A 23,979-nucleotide genomic window follows, 5' to 3' on the forward strand; every position below is an offset into this window, starting at 1 on the left:
TGACGAGTATCAAAATCAAAGTTGATGGAATTGAGTCACTTTGGGAATGGGACTTCAGGCTCTTTTGACATTTTCACCTTTAATGCTTCAATGTGGCTGAAAACTTGGGTATAGTTTAGTGTCACTGAGACTTGGTTTTAGGTACAGCTACTTAACCTTAGGCAATTGCAGAGCACTTTATAGTTATTGGCTTCATGAAGGATGATGATCTGCTGGGGAGTGCCTGTTATCAGTGAAAATGCAAAAGTGGCTGTAGCTCTGTTTGTCTGCCCAGTCTCCTTTAAATCTTCGGTCCTGAGGGTGATACATTATCAGGCCCATTCCAGTTTCCTGTTTATATAGGGTCTGGCTTTGATGTGAGTACAACAGATTAAGAAGCAGAAGCAGAGTTCCTGTTTTAGTACTTTCTCATCAAGATGTATATAAGTCCAGTGACACTGTGCTGACAATTATTAAAAACATCAGACTGGCAAGCACATACTTTTACATCAGCACCAAAGATTTAAAGGCATACAACCTCAGCAGCAGCCCCACTACTTCATCTTTGATCAAAGCTACAGATTAGCGATACATTTTGCATTTTGTTTTACATGTGTTTTAGGCTAAGCAAAATCATTCTGAAAAGGCTGATATGTTTGTACAAGAGAATTTAAATAAATGATTTCTGCATTAAATTCAGGCCACAGTTTTTTTCTGAAGATCATTTATCAACCAAAAGGATCTAGAAACTGTTGATTGTCTTTTCTGGAAATTTCTTAGTTGCATTTTTTGTTACAAAGTTGTGATTTCCTTGCAGTTTCAGTGTCTTCAGCAAAGTTTCTTGCTGTTATCTCGTACGATGATTTTTTTTTTTTTGGATACATCGTAGTTCTCCTCACTATAGGGCTCCCCCTCCCTGGGATTGAGATAAAGTAACCTATTGCCGTGACTCTCGCTTCTATGCTAGTTATTTTTTTGGTAGTCCAAAATTTTGGTTTCAGCATGGAATCAGGTTATTCCTCACATAATGTTCTGTCGATGTGTTGCTTGGTACAGCAGTACACCTCCACCAGAGTGATCTGCAAACCACGTACGCTTCTCATTCAAAGACACACAATAGAAAAACACGGTGAAATAACAACATCATCATCATCATCATAATCATTATATGATTATTTGTGTTTGTAAATAAACCTAATTTAAGTGGTAAGTGCTAGGCCACTTTGTCGCAAAAGATGAGTAGTAATTCAGAGTAAGCTTGTGAAAAATTCTGCAAGAAAGTGAGCTCTAAAGAAAGTCCCAGCTGCTTGGAAGCTCATGCAGGCAGGCCAGGGCACTCTTCCCTCTCTGTCTGTGACTTTTCTTGGGAAAAGCTTTGTGATGACCTTGCTCCACATTAACTTTTCCTGAGTTAGCTTTCCAAGTCGAGTGTAAATACCAAAGTGTGTATGGTAATACAGCTTGTCTGTAGTATTTATCCCAGGTAACCCTAACTCAGTTTTTTCCCCCCAGCAACAGCGGCTGTAAGACTTGGGTGCTTAGGATCCTCTTTTCAAGCTACACTTTGTGTCAGCAAGTTCGCTAGTCTGGTTTAATTGGTACGTGAACACACCATTTTCTCTTTAGGAGTTGGTGATGTCTCACAGGCTCCTGTTATATTCAATTTGCCTAGTTTGGGAGTTTCATCAAGAAATATTACATGTCTATGCATATGAATTCCGTAACACACAAGGTAATCAAGCAGCAGTACCTATGATAACTATAGCATGTTACCAATAAGAGAAAGCTTAGACTTTCAGCTCTTTGAATAATCATTTTGCTGTCTATTTACATTTTAGAACTGGCTATATTTAATTTATGCTCTGGTATTTATGCTGTTAATGACTATGTGCTCCTTTCTGCTACTTATGGTTGTGTTACTTACATTTACTTAGTGAACCAGAATGTTTACAAAATAGAAAAAGCATAGTCTTGTATAAAAGTAGTCCCATCAGAAGAGGTTTAGTTGCCAAATGTTAAAACTAAACAAGAACTACTTGTGTTTAATAATTAAACCAGGACACACTTACTAAGGTACATACATGCGAATTGGAACTGCTGAGCCCAGAGGTGGACTGGGTTATTTGTGTAGTAGTTTTGAAGTTATTAGCTCTTTAAAAAACAAAACCAACTTAAAATGAAAAGAATTTATTAAGCCTAGTTTGCTGTCTTTGCTGAGACACCATGAAACTTGCATGGAACTTCTCCCCACCCATCCCCAGTAAAATCAGTGGAATTCAGATTTTTTATAACAGGCCCCCCAATTTTTGTTTAAAAATCACTCTTACTGCACGTGCCTGTGGAACAATAGACCTTGAGTAGGGTTTTTTAGGTAAGTGATGTGAAAGCAGATCTCATCATAGTAAATTCAGGTGATATGTCTATTTTCTAATCTCCCTACCAATGAGAAAGGTGTAAGGAATCTCTGTGAACACATCATATTGTGGTGTTTATGTGTTATCAACCAATAGACCTGAGAAAACAGTATATTGGTCAGTATAATTCCTAGATTTATTATCGCTGAAGTACCAGGATTTTGATTTTACTTGGCATGTCAAATTTCTGACCTGACATGTAGGGAACTTGCAAGGTGACTGCAGAACCAAATTCTTCTCCAGACAAATCCTTATACCTTCCATGAGTTACACAAGTATATTCCTAGGGATAAATGCCTCAGAGGGGCTTTAAACTGTGTAAGGGAGCCTAATAGGATTTAAAAGCTATAAAGTTGGTTAGCAGAGTTTATACCTTACTTGGATGGCTATGGTCTATATTTTTTTTTCAGGCCAAGGTCAAGGGTATAAATGGGGCTGTAAAAACTGCCTGTGAAAAACTGAAAAGCATACCACTAACTGAGACAAGGCACTTTCAGCAAATATTTCTGTTTCCAAAGTAAACTTTTGCTTTGTTTGCAAAAGAAATCTCTTTCTTGCCCCAAAAGAGCTGGGGCAGAAAAGTGGAAGACACCTTTTGCCAGATCTAGACTATAGCTCTTGGGTTTGGGTTGAAATTTTAACTTTTAAAAAATTTCTTTCTTGTAATGTCCTCTTGAGAATTTTTTTTCACTTGTCTAGGAACTATAGTTGGTGATGAAAAGAGGACATTTGCTTTCCTGAATTGTTTGAGCTAATGTCTCTGGGTGCAAAATGAGACTTCTTTTTCTGAAGTGGATTGTATAAAAATTTCTACTTGCTGCCACTTACTGCCATAGTCACGAGGCCACTTAACACACAGCTTGTGATCAACTGCTTCCAAAAGGAATGGAAATGTCACAAGCCAGTTATTGCAACATGTAAATGACACAGTGAAACAAGACCATACCTGCATTCTAGGAGTGTAATGAGGTGGGGGCTTCCCTTTTGAAACCCTGTGGTTATGTTGCTTAATTACTTGTTGTCTGTCTTCCACAAGAGGAGCCATGGGGCTTGGCTGGTCCTTGTGTGATGCCTGTGGGCAAGCAGGCATTGCCAGCACATTGCAGCCAGTGTTCATAAATTCTAGTACCACCATTTGGGACTGGGTAAACTGAGCCTTCAGTTGTGTATCTGAGCACTGCAGCCATCTACCCCTGCTCTTTAGGTCCTCTTCATCCTCTTGATACAAGTGCATGTTGAATTTCAATCAGACAAGAAATGTAGACTTGTGAAACTGGGCCTGTGCCAAGGCTTGTTTGGCATGCTCAGGGTCAGGCTGTTACAGGGGTGCCCTTGGCCAGTGGGGAGTGGCTGGAATGGTGAGTAAATACAGTCAGCATACAGGTAATGTTTATACTGGGTTTGATTTATTCTAATATTTATTTCCACCAGGGAAGTGTCGTCTTATGCTTTAAACCTAACCCAGTCTCCATGAGAGTCTCCAATATTACTTGTCTCCCTAATATCTGTGGGACTTCATAAAGAGAAGCAGTTGGTTCCCAGGCTATCATAGTCTTTACAAGAGGTGATTAATGTAGTGGCCTTTCCCTAACCAGGGATGAGCTTGTGCTCCTGACTCATGACCGTGTACATTTGCTGTTCTCCCTCTTTTCATGCAGAATGTAAATATCATGGCAATGTGCATGTAATAAAACTTACAGATCTCTCGATAGTTCATATGGTGCTATGTATACAGAAATGGAGCAGGCATCAGATAAGAACATAACTATATAACATAACTATGCCATCACTACCAGAAAGCTGTGGCTTGAATGGATTTAGCATCATGTAACATAAGTTCTTCCTGCACTAATCAGGCATTGTATCTTGCCCACAACAATACAAAAATAAATAAAATGAGAATTTAGAAAGCCCAAACACAACAGCATACCACCTCTGTTCTTAACAGTGAGATAGAAAAAAGTTTCCTCGTTGGCTGTTCTAGTTACTCAAGAATAGTTTCAAGAAATTACAGTTTTATTGTTTTAGGCAGGAGATAGAAACCAACAATCTGAACGGTTCCAACAAACTGCCCATAGAAGAAGAAGAAAAAAAATTGAAGTTTAAAATAGCATTTTAAAAAAGAAAAACAAATCCCAAAGCTTATCAATCCCTTGCAACATATCTCTAGGCAGAGTTAAGGCCCTTTTTTCCCCACATAAGCGTTTTTCCAAGTAGGGAGGGGCAGAGTGGCCGGCAGAGTTTGGCAAACTATTCCATTGCTTTGGAGCACATTTAGCCTTCAGTTTCATAAACATCACAAGCAGCTTCAGTTTTAAGCTTCAGGCTTTTGTACATGTAATTGGTATTTTATAAACAAATATGACAAATGGGATGTATTTTATTAGCAATAAGTTACTGAAGTTTGTTATTGTGCAAAGGTATAGATGTAGAGATACAGTTTTGCTTACTATTAAATATTCAAAGCCTGAGTTACATGGGATAGTTGGGATTTGAAGCATGGGAGTTTTTTCTTCTTTGCTGGCTTTTACTGTAGGCCAGTGAAAGAACTTGGCAATGTTTGTTTATCATTTCTGAAATATGTCTAAACTTCGTAATGCACATGTTTTCCAGATGCTAAAATGAAGACACCTAGGGTTTGGGGTTTTTATTTTTATCCAGCATTGATGGTGTTGGAACGAGTGACATTCAATCAATAGGATACATTTTCTTTTTTCCAAGGTAGCAGTTAGAGTATTACATAGGGAAGAGAACTGCAAATGTGTAAACTGCAGTTCATATGAGAAACAATTGTCACAGCTTCTAATGCCAAGTGCAACAGACTAGAATAAGCAGAGCTGGAACAAAATAGAAATTAAGGAGAAGAAAAACGTGTTGACTCTGCCTTTAAATGAGTAAGCAGTACTGTGACCCTTGTAAATATGAAGTAACCCATAAAAGAGCTCGCGTTGCAACAACTATTTGGACAACTACATGGAACTAAGGTATTTGCATATCTCAAGAGGCTGTTAATTTTTAAGATGTATGTTTTGCTCTGCTTGGAGGCATACATGCTGTCCTCAGCTGAGTGTTACTGTGCTGCATAATATTTGTCATGTTTGTTGGAATAGTTTAATTGAGCAAGTTTTAGCCATGGATAAATATCAAATGTATTCTGTGATTAATTTTTGGGTTTGTATTAGATACCAGCATTTTAAGTTCTAGACATAAAACTATGTAAAGCTCTCTAATGTCTCTTAAAGGAAACCACAGACTGTTTCTCAAGACAGTTATACAAGGAGTAGCTCCAAGGGACTTGGTGCTGCAGCCCTTGAAGTCAATAGCTGAGCTCCCATAGATTTTTGTGGTGCAGGCACGGCGCACTGTGCCTTGCACAGGAGCCAGCTGAAGTCAGCCCTCGTGCTCCGTCAGACAGTTCAAAGGGAGCAAAGCTGTCATCATTGCTGGCAAGCCCGAGGGGTAACGCGAGGACAGGATGAGGCTGCCAGAGCAGTTCCACGCGCTGAACTCTCCCAGGTCACTCCTCCAGCACTCGCTCCAGTGAGGCATAGGCAGTGGCTGGGATCAGCATCCACCAGCCTTCTGGGGCTCTGGCTGGTGGGCTCAGAACAGCACTGGCCTTCAGGGCTTGTGTGCTGGGAGCTGTGGTTTGTGTTTCTGAAAGCCAGCTTTTCTTATGTGCTTATTCTGTCCGAACTTCAGAAGTTTCAAGCATGTGCTTATGTGTTGGGGTGTGTGGACACTCTGGAACTGTTGTTGGCCAAAGAGTGCTGGTGGTGCAGATTCAGGGATTGTGATACCATTTCTGCAAGGTTCTGTACCCGCATTTGAGGTGAAAGCTCACCACGTGCTCTGTGCACACACACCACCTCAAAGGAAGCCCTGCTGAAAATTTACCTTTGCTGCTGTCACACAAAGTGACTAAAAACCCAGCTTATGCATTTTCATTTAAATATAGTCTTTCTAGTCCATGTATTATTCAAAAGAACGTTATCTTATGGAGAGTCCTATTATTCAACTGATTGCATTAAATGTTGGCATAAACCTTTAAGTTAAAGAAGTAGTTATTCTCCACCCCCATGCCTATGCTATCTAATCATTTATGAAAAAATGTGTGTGTGTGCATGTGTGTGTGCACACGGGTGCCTGTGTGGGGAGTATGTGATCTCAGGGCCCACAATAAATCTTGAAATGTTCACTAGTGGTTCCATGATAGGCAGGCTCACTCAGGATATGATTTTTTCTTTGACAGTGCCATGTAGCAGTGCCTTGATTAATGTTATTACTCTAAGGAATATAATAAAAAATCTAGCGGAGCAAGAAAATTATTGTTACAATAAAAGCCATTCAAATGAACACGCTTATTAACATACCTCTCAATTGCACAGAGACTAAAAGATACAGAGTGTGTTCTCTTCCACGTTGCTCTGCATATTTAGTCATTATGCTGCAGAGCTGTCGCGACTGCTGTCTCCTGGTTATGATTTTCAAATCCCAGTTGATGATTAATATCTTTGGCTCAGACAGTTGTATAAGGCCGGTGTTGTACCTGCATACATTTTCATGCTGCTCTGACAGCAGTGATGTGCATTGCAATGTGGAGAGGCATGGAGGGTGGAAGGGAACTGTGAAGGAGGAAGAAAGAGGGTGTCATGCAAGAAATAATTTTTTCCATACGTTTTCCTGGTTTGTCAGGTGAACACCCAAAACACACTAGAAAGCACACAGGCTAGAAAACATGTCACATGAATACCTTGCATTTCTGCAAGGCCTCTTATGCTGCCACCTTGTACTTACAAGCATCCTAAAACCTCCTGTTAGCAGGTAAAAAATGTAGGATTTATGGATAAAGGGCATTCAGTGACCTCAGGTAACAAGGAAGAGTGGATAAGGTGCAGAATTTCATCCTGATTCTGCTGGAAACTGTATCTTTGGCAGGGAAAGATTGTTCCTGGGCTGACTGTGTAGGGTAACAAAAGATGAAGAGAATGTAGCATGTATGCCTTGTGGCAATGAAAAACTTTAATCTGCAAAACTACTGGTGTATGCTCAATGAACGTAAATGCAAACACAAGTAGGAAATGAATATGTAATTAATGAAAGTATTACAGGAACCCTGATATTCCTCATTCTGCTTTCTAACACTGCTCTGGCTATCTCTTCTTTCTCCCACCTTTTCCTGCTCTCCATATAGTCACCTTTCCTTTTTGGTGTTTTCTGTTCCGCTGTAACATCCACCGATACCTTCACAAGTTCCCTTTTCCCACAGTCCCAGTGCTTCTCACCTGGCTGTTTGGGCCCTGCTGTCAAAGCAGAAGCATTTTCAAAGTTTTTGTTCATAGATGATTGCCCAAAACAAGCCTAATGCGCACAAAAATCAGTTTGGAGAACCTGGATACGCAGCACTGTGCAGTGTTGTGCACGCTGGTGAACACGCCATACCTGGTGTTTGTATTATTTATTATGTAAATGTATCTGTGGAAAATACAATGTCAGCCCCTTTTGGACTGGGATGCTGAGTGAGCTGGATGTTTGCGAACAATGCCGCTGTGAGTCGTACCCTTCCCCTTTGTCGCTGAGGATGTTTGCTCAGATTGAAGCATTGTTTGGTTCTGGCAGAGGCCGAAAGCGGGGCGCAGGAAGCGGCTGCACCCTGACGGCTGTCATTTCCCCTGCGCACGACTCCTGTTTGCTGCCAGCTGCTCTCTTACGGACGCACCGCACGGCCTCCATGAGACGGCCGGCTCTGCTGCTGACTCACAGCCGCTGAGCTTTCTGTGGCTACCTGCTCGTTTGTGCTGCTCTCCACAAATGATAAGGTCGTAATAATCAAACAAGTAATCGGAGGCTCTTTCGCAATCCTCTGCCCGGATTAGGGGATGTGTGTTCCCACTGAGTCAGTAAACGACGGCAGCCGGGAATGTCTCAAGTGGACGGTGGGGAGCTGGGCAGACCTCTGATGCAGAAGCTGCTTTTCCAGCAGGACGCAAAGGAGATCCTGGTAGACAGATGGCTGGCTGCCCGGTTTGCAATGTGTCCTTTCAGACCTCAGTCTCAGTTCCTCCCCCTGTAAAAGCATTCATTATGTTTTGTCACTCGATACATTAGTTTGTTTTAATGCACTGCAACCCCCACATACATTGAGCAGCCTCTTTCTGCTTGTTTTATGGGGCTCCACTCTATTTGGAAATGAATGAAAGCATCTGAAAGGCTTGGCAGTTTCATTAGAGAACGACGGTCCAACCCAAATTAGTGTAACTCATTTAAAATTGAAGTAAAATGTTTTAAGGAAAGTGATCTGATAAATATTGGCTTAAACTAATTGGATTTTCAATAGACAAATTACTGCATTTTTCTCATTACTTAGTGCTCTGTAAGGCTTTCACATAGTATGTGAGAGTTCAGTTCCCTGCTATGGAGCTGAGAGAGATGAGTGAAATCACTGACAGAAGATGCTTTCGAGGTCTTTGGAGGCTGGATCGCTCAGGGATGCTGTGTGGCTCAGCCCTTCAGGAAGCTCAGCCTCGGGAAGCTCTGTTAGGGCAGAGGTGCTGCCATTTTCTGGTGTTTTTCACACAGGTTTGCTGATCCTCATGCTCATTGCGCAGGCAGTCACTGCAGGCTGTTCCTGACCTCTCCAAAAAAGTGCTTACCAGGATAACCACGGTATAAAGCCTCTCATGTTGCTTGTAGAGTAGTCTGGGGTTTGTTTATTTGGAGGTTTTTTGAGAGTTTGATTTGTGTTTTTGTTTCTGCTTTTGTTTTGTTGGGATGAGTTTTTATTTGGTTGGTTGGGGTTTTTTTTTGTTTGTTTGTTTGTTTTAAATAAGCAAAAGCAATGCTTATTTCTACTTAATTTCCAGAGGACAGAAAACCATGCATGTCTTTCCAAAGTGAACCTCAATATTACAATAAGCTGTTACTTACAACCAAATATGATCTAAATAAATACGCAGTTGTTGCATTTTTTCTTAAAAAAGTATTATTGTCATCCCCACTTGAATAATAGAAAATAGAAAAGTAGAAATAGGAAAAAAGCAGGGATTCTTAAAACCTTACCTGATGTTGGGAGCACCATCATTTGATTCCTTCCAAAACAACATGTTTTCTGAAGAGAGCTGGCATGCATTTATTTGATTCCTGGTACTCATTCAATTCTCCTTTCTTGAATGTCATAGCCAATGTTCTGTGGAGAAAGGAGCTGCTTCTCAAAAAGGCATTCAGTAAGGTACAAGAACATAAGGCCTGAGAAGTGAAACATCTCCTTGTTCCTTAGTACTGAAATGTTTGTATGAGCAGCAGCAGTAACAATGTGTTTTAGTGGCTGTGTGGTAGGAAATTGCACGTGGATGCAATTAGATAATATTGACAGTCACAATGGTGAGTATGCAAGTAATACCATGATATTCTTCTGTCTAACTTCCTGTCTGGGAAAAAGTGGAGATGAAAAATGGAGTGGTGCTGTGAGGACCAGTGCTCCATTTATTTTTCTAATACAAAATAGCCTACAGCGGGGCATGTCTATGGGATATATGTTCTTTCAGTTTAGGAGAGTCAGTAGCTGTCTGCAGGGCTAAGGCATACAGGTATGTATTTTTACAGGGCAGATTTGATTTATCTCATATGCAAGCTTGACCATCCCAGGTCCAGTATCCCAGCTGAAAATGGTTTCAGTCAGTGCACTGCATTTCCATGTGATTATGCTGGTGTGCTTATTTTTTGTTACCTTTTGAATAGATAATTTAAAATTGCTCTCTGTAGGGATGTTCTCTCTGCCTGTCTGCCTATCAATCTTTCTATCTGAATGCAGAAGTATTTGATTAGTGTATTTAAAGTAATAAAGATGTCAACAGTAGTGTCATATTGATTGATGTTAATTATAAGTCTTTAATGGCTCCTCTGGTTTGGCCACTCTCCTTGCAGATTGTGATTTTATGGTTAAAATAATGCCCTGCTGTCCACACACTTGGTCATAAATTGTGGTCTATCTTTCTTTAATGACTTCGCATGCAGTGGTATAATCCCAATAACATACATTATCTTTGGTAAAAGGAAGGCAGTGACTTTCATAGAGGTGATGGATGGATTTATAAGGACTAGCTAACGGACTGGCTGGGATCACACCAGAGGCAAAGCTGATTGTGCTGCTCGTGCATTGCCATAAGCAGAAACAGTAGGCAGGCAGTCTTGGATAAGTGATGATTTTCATTCAGTTCCTCTCTTTCCACTTCAGATCATCTGTAAAAGTTAAAGAAAAGGCTGAGATGTGAATTAGTCTCATATCAAAAAGCTAACTCCTTAGTAATTATGTAAAAAATCTGTAGGCATTTCTTGGCTATACTGAACAAAAAAGCAATGCAGATCCTTGCTTTGTGGGCATTCTCTTTAAAGTAAAGAATGAATGCATGTTTCACCTTATGGAGGTGTATTGCTTCAGTGAGGAAAATGCTACAGCTCTGACAGAGGTCTCACCATTTCTGGGGGAGTTTAATCATTTTACATGCATGTGAAAAGTGAAATATCGGGAGACTGTGCAGGGATGTGTTCAGGGATGCCCACATACATATGGATGTGGGCCATGTTGCACGTGTTCATTTTTAAGCAGCAATTCTGAAACACCGCCTTATTGCTTCTGTATCCATAATTGGTTCTGTGGAGCTCCAGCACAGCATGGAGAATCCCATCGTGCTGTGTTCATACAGATAGGTGCACACAGAAGCCTTCAGAGTGATCTGTGCCCTACGGGGCCTGGGATATAACTAGTGAACCAGGCAAAAAAACTGGATATTTCCTTGCTGCTGAAAAGTTGGAAATGGAAGTTAATTTGGAAAAGATACAGCTACAGAAAGTAATTTCTTGGAACCCTAATCCTGGCCTTTACTGCTTGGTAGCTCACTGTAGTTATACTGTGGTACATGATCAACAGCACAGAAGTCCAAGGAAATGAATAGTAGGGAATAGGGATTGTTTTGTTTGGTTTTGTTATTTTTGCTGGATTAAGATGGGACTCATGAAATTAGTGCTGAGCAGAACTGTAGCACAAGCAGTGGTGAAATACATGACAAAATTTTGAAGCATTTGGACTCTGTTGCAGAGTGCAGTTCCAGTACTGCTTTCTGTGAGAGATGCCTTATACAGCTGCTGCTTGATGAGTTGCTTTCTAAATAAACCTGGTTACTGTTTGTTTATTAAGCTAGAAAGCTGTATCACTTTTCCACAGAACAGCAATATGGATATGCTTAAATGTAGCAAGAAAGCCAACAAATAAAAAAAATATTCCCCCAAGCTCAGGCTAGAGCAGGATAGCAGCATTTGCATCATGGGCTTTTAGTCACTTGCCACCAAATTTAACTAGTATTAATTTTTCTGACTCTGACAAAGCAGTGGTATTCCTGTGCCATATTGTGAAGTGTATGCTTCCAGAAGTAACATCAGCTGGACAGCATCTGGGTGGCTGATGAGCTGGGCAGGCAGATGTACTTGCAGCTTTGGCGTTACTTTTGGTTCTGTCATCAGAGACCCTCTTGGTGGGTGTCTGCAGCACATTGCCCATGTGAATGTTTTGAGTTGGTTTTGTTTTGGGGTGGTGGTATGTTTAAGTTGGTTCTTTTAGGTGATGGTTTTTGTTTGTTTATGGTTGTGTTTGTTTTCCTTTTTTTTTTGTTTTTTAATTTATTCTGTAATTGATTAGAATTTTTACCTGTGCAGCTGAAGTTGGAAGCTTTCCCTCAGGTCCGCAAAGGGCAGTGTTCCCTTGTCCCAGCCCCTTCTCTTTTTTTTTTTACAATAAATTAGCAGTAGTTCCTGTGTTGGAGATGAAATTAGAAAAGAAAAAAACAACAAAACACCACAAAAAACCCAACCCCAAGGCTTCAGTTTAAAAATGCAGGTTAATCCTCCACAGCTTTCAGAAGCATTTCTGTAGCATGCTACTAATTAAGATAAGGTTATCATTTTAAGTTATACCAGGAATGCAATTAGAGCTCTTACTAAGAACTGTAGCAATCAGTTTTACACAAATTATTCAGACCTGGTAAGGTAGAATGCAGTTTTAATAGGACAAGAGAACACGCTGTGGTTTTATTAAATATAATATAGATTTAAATTACTGCTGAATTTTGTAAAAAACAGGAATTCATGTATCCCTTTCTAAAATCTTTTCTTAGATAGGATTAATTCAAGCATTTTTTTCTCCTATTTTCCATGAGCAGTTTCTACTGATTTTTGATTTTGAAAAAGAGATGTTTAAATGAATGTACTGTAGAAATTGGTGTAAAGAAGTATTTGGTGTGCTTACCAAAATGATAAAAAAATTGACATGTACAAATGGGTACAAGTCAATGTCAGATGGCAATTTATCACCTTTGTATCTTGTATTTATTTTCTGCAGATACTGTACGCAGGGGATCAAATTTATCCCAGGTTCAGGTAAGGTAAAAAAACAGCGGGCAGGTGAGTGGGCTCTATTCCCACCAAGCCCCCTGTGCACTAAACAGGCTAGGATGTTTCCATATCCTTGAACCTTGGCCAAATCTCAAAAAAAAAAAAAAAAGTGTTAGTGGAAGAACTAAACCTACCCATTTTCATCTTTTTTTGTTTATCATTAAGATATACCTGTTTCTGAGAAATAGAGTGCACCATGGATATGCAAACTGCAAAAGTGTGCTGTTGTGGAAGGATTTCACAGTGTTGTGCAAACAATGTGGTGTTTTTATCTCTGCACAGTGTCCTTCTGGCTCTGTTTTCCAACAGAGAATGCTTGTCCTTTATGTTTTCCTGAAACATTTTCATCTTTAACATAATCACTTCTTCTTATCTTGCTCTGGTTGCCTCTTTCTTTGTAGCTGTGCAAACTTGTATTCCTTGAGTTATACTCATGTTTTACAGATGCCCTTTCCTACATTCATAAAAGTGGACAGCATTAAACTGCAGTTAATCTTGAGTATCTGTGTGGACTTAATCAATAATTTAAAAGTTCAAACATTAAAACAAGGACTGTTTCTCAAGTGTGCTTAAAAACTCGGCAAATTCAGAAGAAAGCTTTATCTAAAAGAACACATGAAATGTGGGTGAATTCACACTCCACCAACCTTAATTCTCTGATGTAACAACTTGGTGATCTGTGAATAAAATTGTCTGTAAATAAAGATTAGAGGAAAAGTATTTATACAAATGCATTAGATTATTTCTTGTTTCAGCTTTTTTCAAAGAGGTGTTAAAATGGTTATTTTTTTATTTTAGATGTCTTTTATAAAAAAAAAAAAGTTCCTTAAGATTTGTCACTTTGTTTCTCTTTAATGCATGCTGGAACTTTTTCAGGGAGAATTGTAGTCTTTCTAGGGTGGGAAATGAAAACCTGTAACTTCTGCCTCCAGCAATTTTGCATGAGGCTGTCCATTTCAAAAAGCAATGTCTAATTAATTCTTTGCTAAAATCTTCATCATGTGGACCAAGAAGAAACATATTCAGATGTCTGTGTTTATTTGAGTCATAGTACTGTGCTTCCCAGAGCCCCTGTTACCTACATTTTTTTATTATCTGAGCTGTACTTACCAGGCCCACTGTCCTGGACGTACTTCACTTCACTTCATGTTAGCATGGATGATTGCTCCTTAGTTTTGGGGATGGTTTTCCTTTCAAATGCAACCATAATCCAGGGGAACAAAAACTGCTTTTTAATCAGAAATATTTTTAGGTTTGAAGGAATAATGCAAAGAATGCGAGTCATTGTGGTTTTGCATTTAATTTTTTAGCAGCATGTGTCATGGTTTAATCTGAGTGGGGACTAAGCATCACATCCTTCTCCTCTGGAGAAGGCGGTATGGGGTATTGCTACACAATTTATGGAGAAAGCCTTTCTTTTCATTTTGCTAGCATGGGAAGCTGAAGAAGTAGAGCTCTTTGGGGCTGAAAAGGTGTCCCTGGTCAAGCAAAGGCCACTGAAACAGCACAGGTGAAAATCTGTGGTTGCTGCATCCATATGCATCTGTATTGTATATATAAGTTTGGCAGTTTGTGATTGCAGCTTATGGCCAGACCCTGTAACAGAGGTACCCATTTTACGTTGGTTACGCTAACAAACGGATTTGGTGTTAGAGAACCGTGGTCCAGCTGAGAGCTGATCTGCAGGATGGCCTGTTGCAGGCACAGCAAATGCAAATGTGTCTCTCATTCTCCCCATTTGTTTAAAAATAGCAGGGGTTTGGTTTTGTCTTCTTTTCAGGACAGGTTTTGTTGTTGTTGTTGTTTGTGGGGTTTTTTTGTTGTTTTGGTTTGGGTTGGTGGGGTTTTAAGTGCTTTAAAAATGTAATTTTAGAAAAGAATGTATCGTTGTTACTCATTTTGAGACTAGTCTGTCTCCTGTCTGACTGGTAACTCTGTCAAGAATTTAATGTTTGGAAAATATTTTCATGTTGCAGGCAAATGCCCCTTCATGACCAAAAAGTTGGAAAAAGGTAGTATTTTTCCTCAAAAGAAATCGCCTTTGCACACAGTGCATCAGCAGCTTTGCAGTCGCTCTCAGTAAAAATGAAAAGGCTGTAGCATTGCACGTATTGAGATGTTTTGATACCATATGTGAAATTCAAATCCATTCAAGCCTGAAGAAGTTTTTTGTTGATTTAAGAAGGGCAAAGGCAGCAGGTTAATTGAGTATGCTTTGTTGGAGGAGTACTCAGAAATTGCTGTCTTTTAAATTTAGGTAATGGGGTGAAGATAGTTGGTTTAAGAAGACATAGTTTAGGGATAAAAGACACCTGAAAAAACCACCTGATTTCATGGAGATGGTCCTCTGTAGGTTGAGGGCAGAAAGATGTAGTTTAGGATTTGTGGCAATTACATAATCACTGACACTAGTAATGAATAAAGTGATTAAAAGTTCAAAGGACACACTAAGGAACTTGTACGTTGTTTTCATTTCATCCTTAGTCTTGTTCGGGCTTTTCACAGAAGGTTCGTTAGCAGTGGTCATAGGCCTTGTTAGTGCAACTGTAAGCTTACAGTTGAAGGTTATTTTGGCATCCACAGAGGTAAAAGAATTTGTGTTTACAGGAGGAATTCCTCTCTGCTAAATTGAAGGAGGGTCGGCCTTCATTAGCCATAAAACATATATGGGCTGGTGGCATGGGTGGCTGTCAACTTCATTTATTGTTAAACTTAACAGTAAATTGTTAAATTGGTTAAAATGCCTTTAGCAGTATCTCTAAATATTTAACATTGTAAGTATTTAACAATACTTAAATAGTGGAGCACGACCTGTTGGTTGGGTCCAAATCTGATGAATAGCAAGTTTTTCTGGTCTGGAGTCATATTTTTATAGATCATGTTTTGCTGTCGACAGGTTTTGTTTTGAGATATTTTGAAATGCTTGAAAGCACGATGAGCAAAAACAAATATTCCAAAGCTGAATCTAGTAATGGTTGTCAGAGTCAGAGGGACTGAATCAACTTTTAAATGGCAATTGAGCGCAGAGACATTTTCAAATGACTTCTCGAGGTTGGATGTAAGACCAGGAAACATTCAGCCTGTTGGCCATAATTATTTTTAGAGCTCCTCAAAGTTTTTCACAATTTGTGTACAGTTAAACATGTCTGCAGTTCACAAATTAATAACATGCATCTGGGGCTTTTACGTTGTTCAGTCAGAATAACATCTGTAGTCCTGACTCAGAAAAGGGTTTCGCAGCAAAGACCAGGGAAGTATGTTCTTCTGTCATACTGAAGACAGTAGAATGTAACCAAGGACTTAGTACATGAGCTTAAATAGGTCTAATTTTAGGGCTTTTGAATCAATTGCTTTTCTTCAGTTTGTTCTTTGGACTTTGTCTTAATTTCTGATAATAATCAGGCTTCAAACCTTCTTAAGCTCTGCTGTTACTTTGGTTTTATTTTTTTTTCCCATGCCCCTGCCAGGAGGCTGTAGTTCTGTCATGAATACTGCTTGGTTAGTACAGTAGCAGATGAGATGGGCTGCAAACATTTGTTAAGGTAATTGAAAGATTAAGGTTTATAGGTCAACAGAAATATGCACCCAGTTACTTCTGTGTCCCAAATAATGACCTAAATTACACCATTTATGATATTCCAAACACAGTTAAGTTAGAAGAACCTTTATAAGGTTTTGGGCACAAACACTTAAATGTGACAAACACCAGCAGTGAAATTGTTCCTCAGTAATGTAGACATTTGTTCCGTCTCCACCTGTTTACAGTATTCCATTTGGGATGCACTATGTTGTATTAACAAGACAGTTTCTACAGGCTTCAATTGTGGTTGTAAATACTCATCTGAAGAACCTCAGCTTGGGGGCCTGAAGATGAAAATAAACATATAGAACTTGTGTATAACTAGGTAATGTTATAAAACTCACACAAGGGCAGAAGGGGGTGAATTATGTCCACTAAAATAACATTTAGAAGTTCAGATGTAAGAAAAAAATAATTAACATTAGAAAATTTGAGTTCAAACCTGAGGAGAAGCAAAAAGCAACAACCTGATGAACAAAATATATGGTTATAAAGTTATAAATTCTGGCAACAATTCTTGGAACTGGTAAGGTTTTACAATGAAAATATCAAATGAAATATTATGGTTTGGGGAGAAGGGCTCTTCTTAGAAATTATTTTACTCTACATTTATAGAATGAGGTAAAATAAAACCAAGTAGAGAAGGGAATGAAGCTTGACAGAGTCAAAATTAACGGTTAAAAAGTGAGTGGGAAGCAATGTTAGTATTAAGTGATACTGGCTCTTCTCCCTAATCTTTTCTCACCATTTCAGCCAGCTACACACTTTTCACTTATATATACTTATAGGTGTGTATCGTATGTATAAGTATATATGAAAACAGATATATATATATACAAAAATGATATGTTTATATAGGTATATGTGTTAAAAAACAGTATGTGAGGTTATGTTTGCATGCGTTCATTATACTGCCTGAACAGCTGAGTGATGAGAGCATGGACCAGGGTTTGAATGTGTGGTTTTTCTCACTTCAGCGTTACACTTTTGGCTTCTGGAAGCAGTCTGTCACACTTGCAGTTTGGTCCTTGACCTTCTATCACTTTTGGAGATGTGCCATACAATCTTTGTTTACCGTAACAAGCATGGAAAAACTGACTTCCTGACAGTAGTGCTGAAGTCTAAGTTGAAACCACTCACAGGTGAAAAAACATAGCTCTTCCAGTTTGAACTTGTAACATGTTTGATGTAAAATACCCATCTAAAATCTGGGCAGCCAAGGAAAGGAAACCAGTCTTTTGCCCAAGACCAAATATTAACTGCCTTGTCAGCAGTTTCACTAAGGAGTTGGTTGTAATGTTTTCTGTGTGTTTTTCCTTGAGAAGCATAAAATTTAAAATTACCCCCCACCCTTCCCCTTCCTCCAGAATTGGTTATTAAATTTGTATATAGGTTTGTATATAGGTGTATATATAGGTATATAATATATAGGTATATATATATTTGTATATAGGTTTGAGCAGGTCATGGACTTTTACGTGTTGCATGTGCAGCTCTGATCTCCATGTAACCTCTTCATCACATAGCTTTCTTACAAGCAGGTAAAACACATTAGGGTTTGTAGTTTGGGTCGTATGAATCACAGAATCATTGACTGGTTTGTGTTGGAAGGGATCTTGAAGATGATGTAGTTGCAACCCCCTGTGCCATGGGCAGGGACACCTTCCACTAGACTGGGCCACTTAGGGCCCCATCCAGCCTGGCCTTGAACACCTTCAGGGATGAGACATCCACAGCTTCTCTGGCCAACTTGTTCCAGTGCCTCCCCACCCTCACATTGAAGAACTGAGACTGCACAACTTCCTCCTTTCCTGAAATTTGCATCACTGTTCCTAGTGTTCTATGTTCATTAACCCAGTACTAATGACCGTGAGACTTTTTAAGGAAATCAGGGTATTTGCATGAGGAACTTTTGTGTTCAGATTAGATTCTCTTTTTGAAGTGCTGGTTTACTGAACACAGCAACATTTGAGTTTTGGAGTCAAAATCAAGGTCTTGATGCAGCATGAATGCAAATCTAACAGAAGATTTATGACACAGTTCAGTGGTCGTGTTTTTGGTGATGTAGCTTAAGTGATGTGTTTTGTAGCAATTAAATACTCCAGAATTATGTCATAGTAGTGTTATTTTACACTTTCAAGAAAATAAAAGGGAATTATAAGATCACTTGAAATTCAATGACAAGTGAGCTAGTGAAGCATTCATATTTTACTACAAGTTGTATATTTTAACATGTGCTTCCAAATACTTTTTTCAAATGTTATTTTATTTTTACATCATTGCAATAATTACAGTCCTCTACATTAACTTATGTCCCAACCTGTTTTACACTGGCATATTTATTATGCTGGTTGCTTTTGAGCTGTGAGAAGAGTTTGGCCCCAGGATTAACTTATCTGTTGGAAACAGTTTTTAGTAAGTTTGAAGAGTAATGGAAATATTAACCTTAGGAAACTTTCACAAATGCAGAGAAGACTGTATCTTTTTCAGTGTTGTTTATCATTTGGTTGCATTTACATCAATGTATCACATTCTGCTCAGTTAATTGCCCTGTTTCTGCTCCTGTCCAGGACTGCTGCTAAAATCTTCTTTCTCACACAAACAGTTTGCAGAGTTCCAACAGGACAAGGCTTAAGTTATGTGGACTCAGTCCTTTAAATTATGTAGGCATTTTCTACAACAATCAAACATGGGTGAATATAGAGAAAACATCACTCAAATTTTAAAGATAGCATTTATACTCACACTGGAAACAGGTTCCCAAATATGATTAAAGAGCTGACAAATACAAGCATGTGTGGCCAGTGCTGAAATACCTGAAACTTTGAGAGGGTAATTGCTATAAACTGTCCATCACACATCCATAGAAAATCAAATACATGTGGGAAATTTTTCCAAGAGTAGTATTGAATAATCAGTGAATTGAAATAAATTGTTCTGGTTTCAGGTGACTGCAAGAGAAAAGTGCAGAACTGTGGTGCTTTACCAGTTTCTTGTCATGAACATCTCTGTGCTGAAAATACAGAAACACCATTTCCCTATTTTTTTTACATGCATTCACTCAGCTGGTCTAGGCAGATTCTGGCTTATTTTACTGAAAATTCTACTAAAAAGGTGGAATGGTGATTGTTTTTAACTCTTTGGAAAACTAAAGCATGTCTTTTTTATGAGGAGGTAGTTCATTCTCCATTCCAGGCACCCTATAGCTTAGCAAGGAGATGCCAAGAGATGGCTTTGAAAAGCCCATCAAGTAGCAAAGGAGTTTAGCTGTGGTCACACAAAACTCCTCGGAGGATCTCTTGCCTTGCTGAAGAGGTGCAATGTAGATAAGGTTCTTTTGGGACTTGAGCTTTCAGATAACATTGACCTAAGTGTCTCCAAACTATGGCAGTATGTGTCTAGCCATACCCTGTGGTCACTGAACTTCTGCTGGTATTTTGTGTGATGCGAAGGGCTCTTCATGCCCTGGCCAGTAGCCAGTATGGCTCAGACCCATGTGCAGCTCTGTGGTTTTTGCTCACTGACATGTGTTTGTTTTGATTTGAGTCCATAAGGTTTGCACGCTTGAGGTTCACTTTGAGGTTTCAAGTTCAGTGAAACGTCAAGTTTTGCCTGGCTTTTGGGTTGAAACCTCAAGCCTAATGATCATTCTTTCTCCATCTGCAGATTACAGAGAGAAAGGTCATTGAAAATTGAACCCCAAAGCCTGATTCTTGCTGAGAACCATCAACTGGACCATTCCCTGCAATTGTATGTTCCATTAGTTAGTTCCAAATTAGCAACTCCATATTTTACTGATATTCACAAGTGTACTAGTGGCATTCTGCTCTAATTGAAACCATAGCATTTCTCCAAGTTTCTGTTATTTTTCAGTTCCTACTTCCTAGGTAGCACTGTTTAGTGCTACACAGAGGTGGCAGCTTTTGGCTATAGTAAGCAAAAACTTAAATTTATGGTTGATTCTGTTTTTTCTGCCCAGGCTCTACAGTGCCTGTGCTATGCTTAACCAAGGTGAAGTTCTGCTTCCTTTGATTTCAGGGACTAAGACCCAAAGTGGAACTCTTCCCAGAAGGAAAAGCTGACACCCTAAAGGTTTCATTTTCCACACAAGAAGTTTTGTTTTCAGTGACATTCAATACCTCACACTTGCAGGGATCCATGTTGCATTGGAGTACTGTACCGAGCAGAAAATTAGCCATAAAAAGAAGTACTTGGTTTGAAAGCATCTGAAAATTACTCCACAAAATTCAGTAGCCTTTAAGCCCTCAGGAATTAAGATTATTTTGGGCTCTCTGTATATTGCTCTAATTCTTCATGTTCATCTAGAGTCTACCCACCTTCTGAATCTTTGCTCTGAAGCCTGTCCCTTGTGGACAGTTACATCAAATCCAAGATAGCTAGTGTATCCCTGAGGCAGCACAAAGCTCCACTAATATGGAACAGGATTTGTGATCAAGTGTTTGAGAAGGTCTTCAAATCCTGGCACCAAATTGGTCTTGGGAAAATTTTTATTGATGACTTGTCAAGGCAGCATCCAAAACAATCCCAGTTCTTTTCATGTGTTTCATCCTAAAAGCTTTCATGTGAACACAAACAGTAGTGATCTCAACCCAAAATCCTTACCTGTACCCTCAGCTGTTCTGTTTGGACAACTTCCGAGTTCTCCATTCTTGGAAGGGGGAGGAAGTCTGCTCTGGAGCTAAACTGAGAAAGTTGTATTAGATGGGTTAATTTAGAGTCTGCTAGTGAATTACTTTGAGAGCTAGCAACATCTAACAGAGTAAAGTACCTATGTCAGAGATTTGAAGAGGGAAGAAAGGTAGTTACCCATGCTGTTAACAAAGAACTTAGTGGGGAGTTCATCTGAAGTATAAGAATTAGATTTGCAAGCACTGTATGCATAAGGCTGTCTCTCACAAAAGCCTTTCTTCATCTAAACCTTTTTACATTTCTGAGGGAATTATGACTGGTCTTCCTCTTTGCAATTCTTGCTTCTTCTTCTTCCTCCCTCTTCATTGACACCTAACATGGCTGTGTATCCCTGGACTGTCCTTAAAGTTATATACATTATGTGCTTGCATAGGAGGTTTTTCACAAGATTGTGGATATATATTTATAGATACTCGAGGCCCCCTTTTTCCAGGTCTGATTGAAAAACATGTCTTCTTTATTCTGAATAAACCAACATCCTACAGATACCATGTTGGTTCAGCCCTAATTCTGACTTCTGAGTGTAGTTCAGGTTTCATATGCAAGTGATCTTTGGGTTTTCTCTTCTTTCTCATGGGTAACACATGGTAGAAGAGTGGAATTGTTATCAGGGTGTTCACTAGCATTTTAGTGCTTTGGTTAATAGTTGAAATGGAAGCATCTGGAGATTAAATGATAATCAGGTGGTAACAATTTGGAGGTGCTACTGATTTGAGCTGAACTTGGTTAAATTAGTATGAAAAGTCTTTTCATTCCTTGGCACCCTCCTTGTGTTTTCAGTGGCAGATCTAGGAAAATGTATGCAGCTCAGCAGTGCAGTGAAGGCTGCTCATGTAAGGAATACAGAATGAACATTTATTTCCTGCACATTTATTTTCCCTGGGAGGGAGGTCAGCACTGGAAGAGGTCATGGTATCTCCATCTCTGAAAGTTTTTAGGATGAAGTTGCATCTGACCTGATGCAGTGTTGATGATATCCAGGGGTTTCACTAAGTTACCTCTAGATGGCCCTTCCAACATATCTCTGATTCTAAGTCAGAACAGATAAATGAGCTACTGGTATCAAGTGGGAAAGATCATCAACTCACAGAGTCACAAACTGCTGGAGCTCTATCTTATAAACTAATGAGAACAGACTAGAAGCCAGTCAGAGCCATGCTGTTATAATTGTTATAGGTTAAAAGCAATGGACTGGTCACCGGGATAGCTCCTCTAATCTTGTAGTCCAAATCCATGAAGATACATATTTAGCTGCAGTTAGTTCCTGCCTCAGTAATGTTTATATTTTGGACTGAGAAAGTCATCTATAACCTAGATTCTCCATATTAGCTGACATTGCATCTGAAAGTAAAATATTATATTGATTAGCTACAGTCAGAGTTTGGGTATACCTCTACCATTTCCCAGCAAAGACTTGCCAGTGCTGAAATTATCAACCCCACAGGTGAAAATGCCCTCGGATAACTGTGGTAATCCTGTGATTTCTGTACATGCAGTCCTGCACCTCTCCTGAACACTAGCATCATGCTGAGGCTGAATGCTACTACTGGATTTTACGTTGAATTTAGGCAACTCCTAGGTGCAGCCCATTGCAAAACCTCTTTCTGAGAGGAGCCAATGAGAACAAGCTACAACTGCCTTGTGCAAATTTTTGCAATCTGCTACTGCGTGAACAGTTGGGAAGGTTGAAATCGGCACAAAAGAGCACTCAGGTTTTGCTCTGATTGTGCTTCCCTGTGTAAGGGCTAAGCATGACTCTTCTGGGGGAATTCTGTGTTTGATCTCCATTATGTAACTTCAGAGATTGCAATGGGATCCTGTGCAAAGCAGCTGTGTGGATTCATGGCAGCTCTCTTCCTACATTTCCCCGACACTGTGTACAATTTCAGTGTAAAAAGCCAGGGAGCGCAGCGTTGCGAGGTGGTGCCCAGCTTTTGCAAACAAAGGGGATGGAAGACTCTGTGCCACCTGCTCTTTCACTTGAACAAATGTTAGGCATAAAACAAGCTACAAACCGCTGACTGTTTGTTGGATGATAACTTTGTGAGCAGCAATTCCATCGATCATCAAGGTCAGCTTTTCTGCTTTTGTTTCTCGAGCAAACCAGTCACTCGGTTCCATGCTCCTATAGGCAAGATGGTAAAGCAGCCAAGGATGTTAACTGCTTGGTGCCCTGACAGTAAACAGCATTGCGGAGCTGCACGCTCTTATTCGGGGGCTGCCAGAGGTGTCCAGATGTTTCTGCGTTAAACAGGGTGGCACAACACCTCTGCAGGAATTGGCAGGCAAGAATGTTTGCTTCTTGGCTTGGACTGAAAGCTTTTGAGTCGGCAGTGTGAGGAAGAGGTTGCCACTGTCCGCAAACCAGAGAGAGACCTGTTGTGTCCATACATGAGGAAAAAGCTCTTCTGCTCATTTTTTCCTGATTATTTTGTGGACAGTGCATTTACTAAAATTACCAGTTAAGGAAACGGTGAATGCCTCTGCGTTTCTTGCTGTAGTTGCTCATTGAGTGTGGGGCTGAGTGGGAAAAGGAGTGGTCTTGGCAAACGGCTTATTAGTCTCAAATAAATTATTCAGCATGCAGGTTTGGATACAGATTGCAGGGAACGATAATGGAGATGGTTTTCTAAGTCTGTTCATGTTAGGGAGACATGGAGTATGCTTTTCAGGAATTCACTTAAGTGCAATCAGTTTAGAATAGCGTAGCCTGGAAGTAATATTGCTGCCATCCAGCTAGTGTCTGTGGAACAGCATTCTCCTGCCTCCTGAAGCATTGGCATTGAAGATGGATAGATATGGAGTTATTTATATTTTGGGCTGCTTCTTTTTTCTTTTTTTTTTTTTTTTTTT

General features: G+C 39.6%; 1 protein-coding gene across 12 annotated transcripts in view; it reads left to right on the plus strand.

The window, feature by feature from the left end:
* LOC108445837 overlaps nt 1-23,979 on the plus strand; it is a 252,214-nt gene that overhangs the window by 227,230 nt on the left and 1,005 nt on the right. The window lies entirely within an intron of this gene.

The sequence above is a fragment of the Corvus brachyrhynchos genome, unplaced genomic scaffold (genome assembly GCF_000691975.1).
Source record: "Corvus brachyrhynchos isolate BGI_N302 unplaced genomic scaffold, ASM69197v1 scaffold43, whole genome shotgun sequence".
NCBI lineage: Eukaryota > Metazoa > Chordata > Aves > Passeriformes > Corvidae > Corvus > Corvus brachyrhynchos.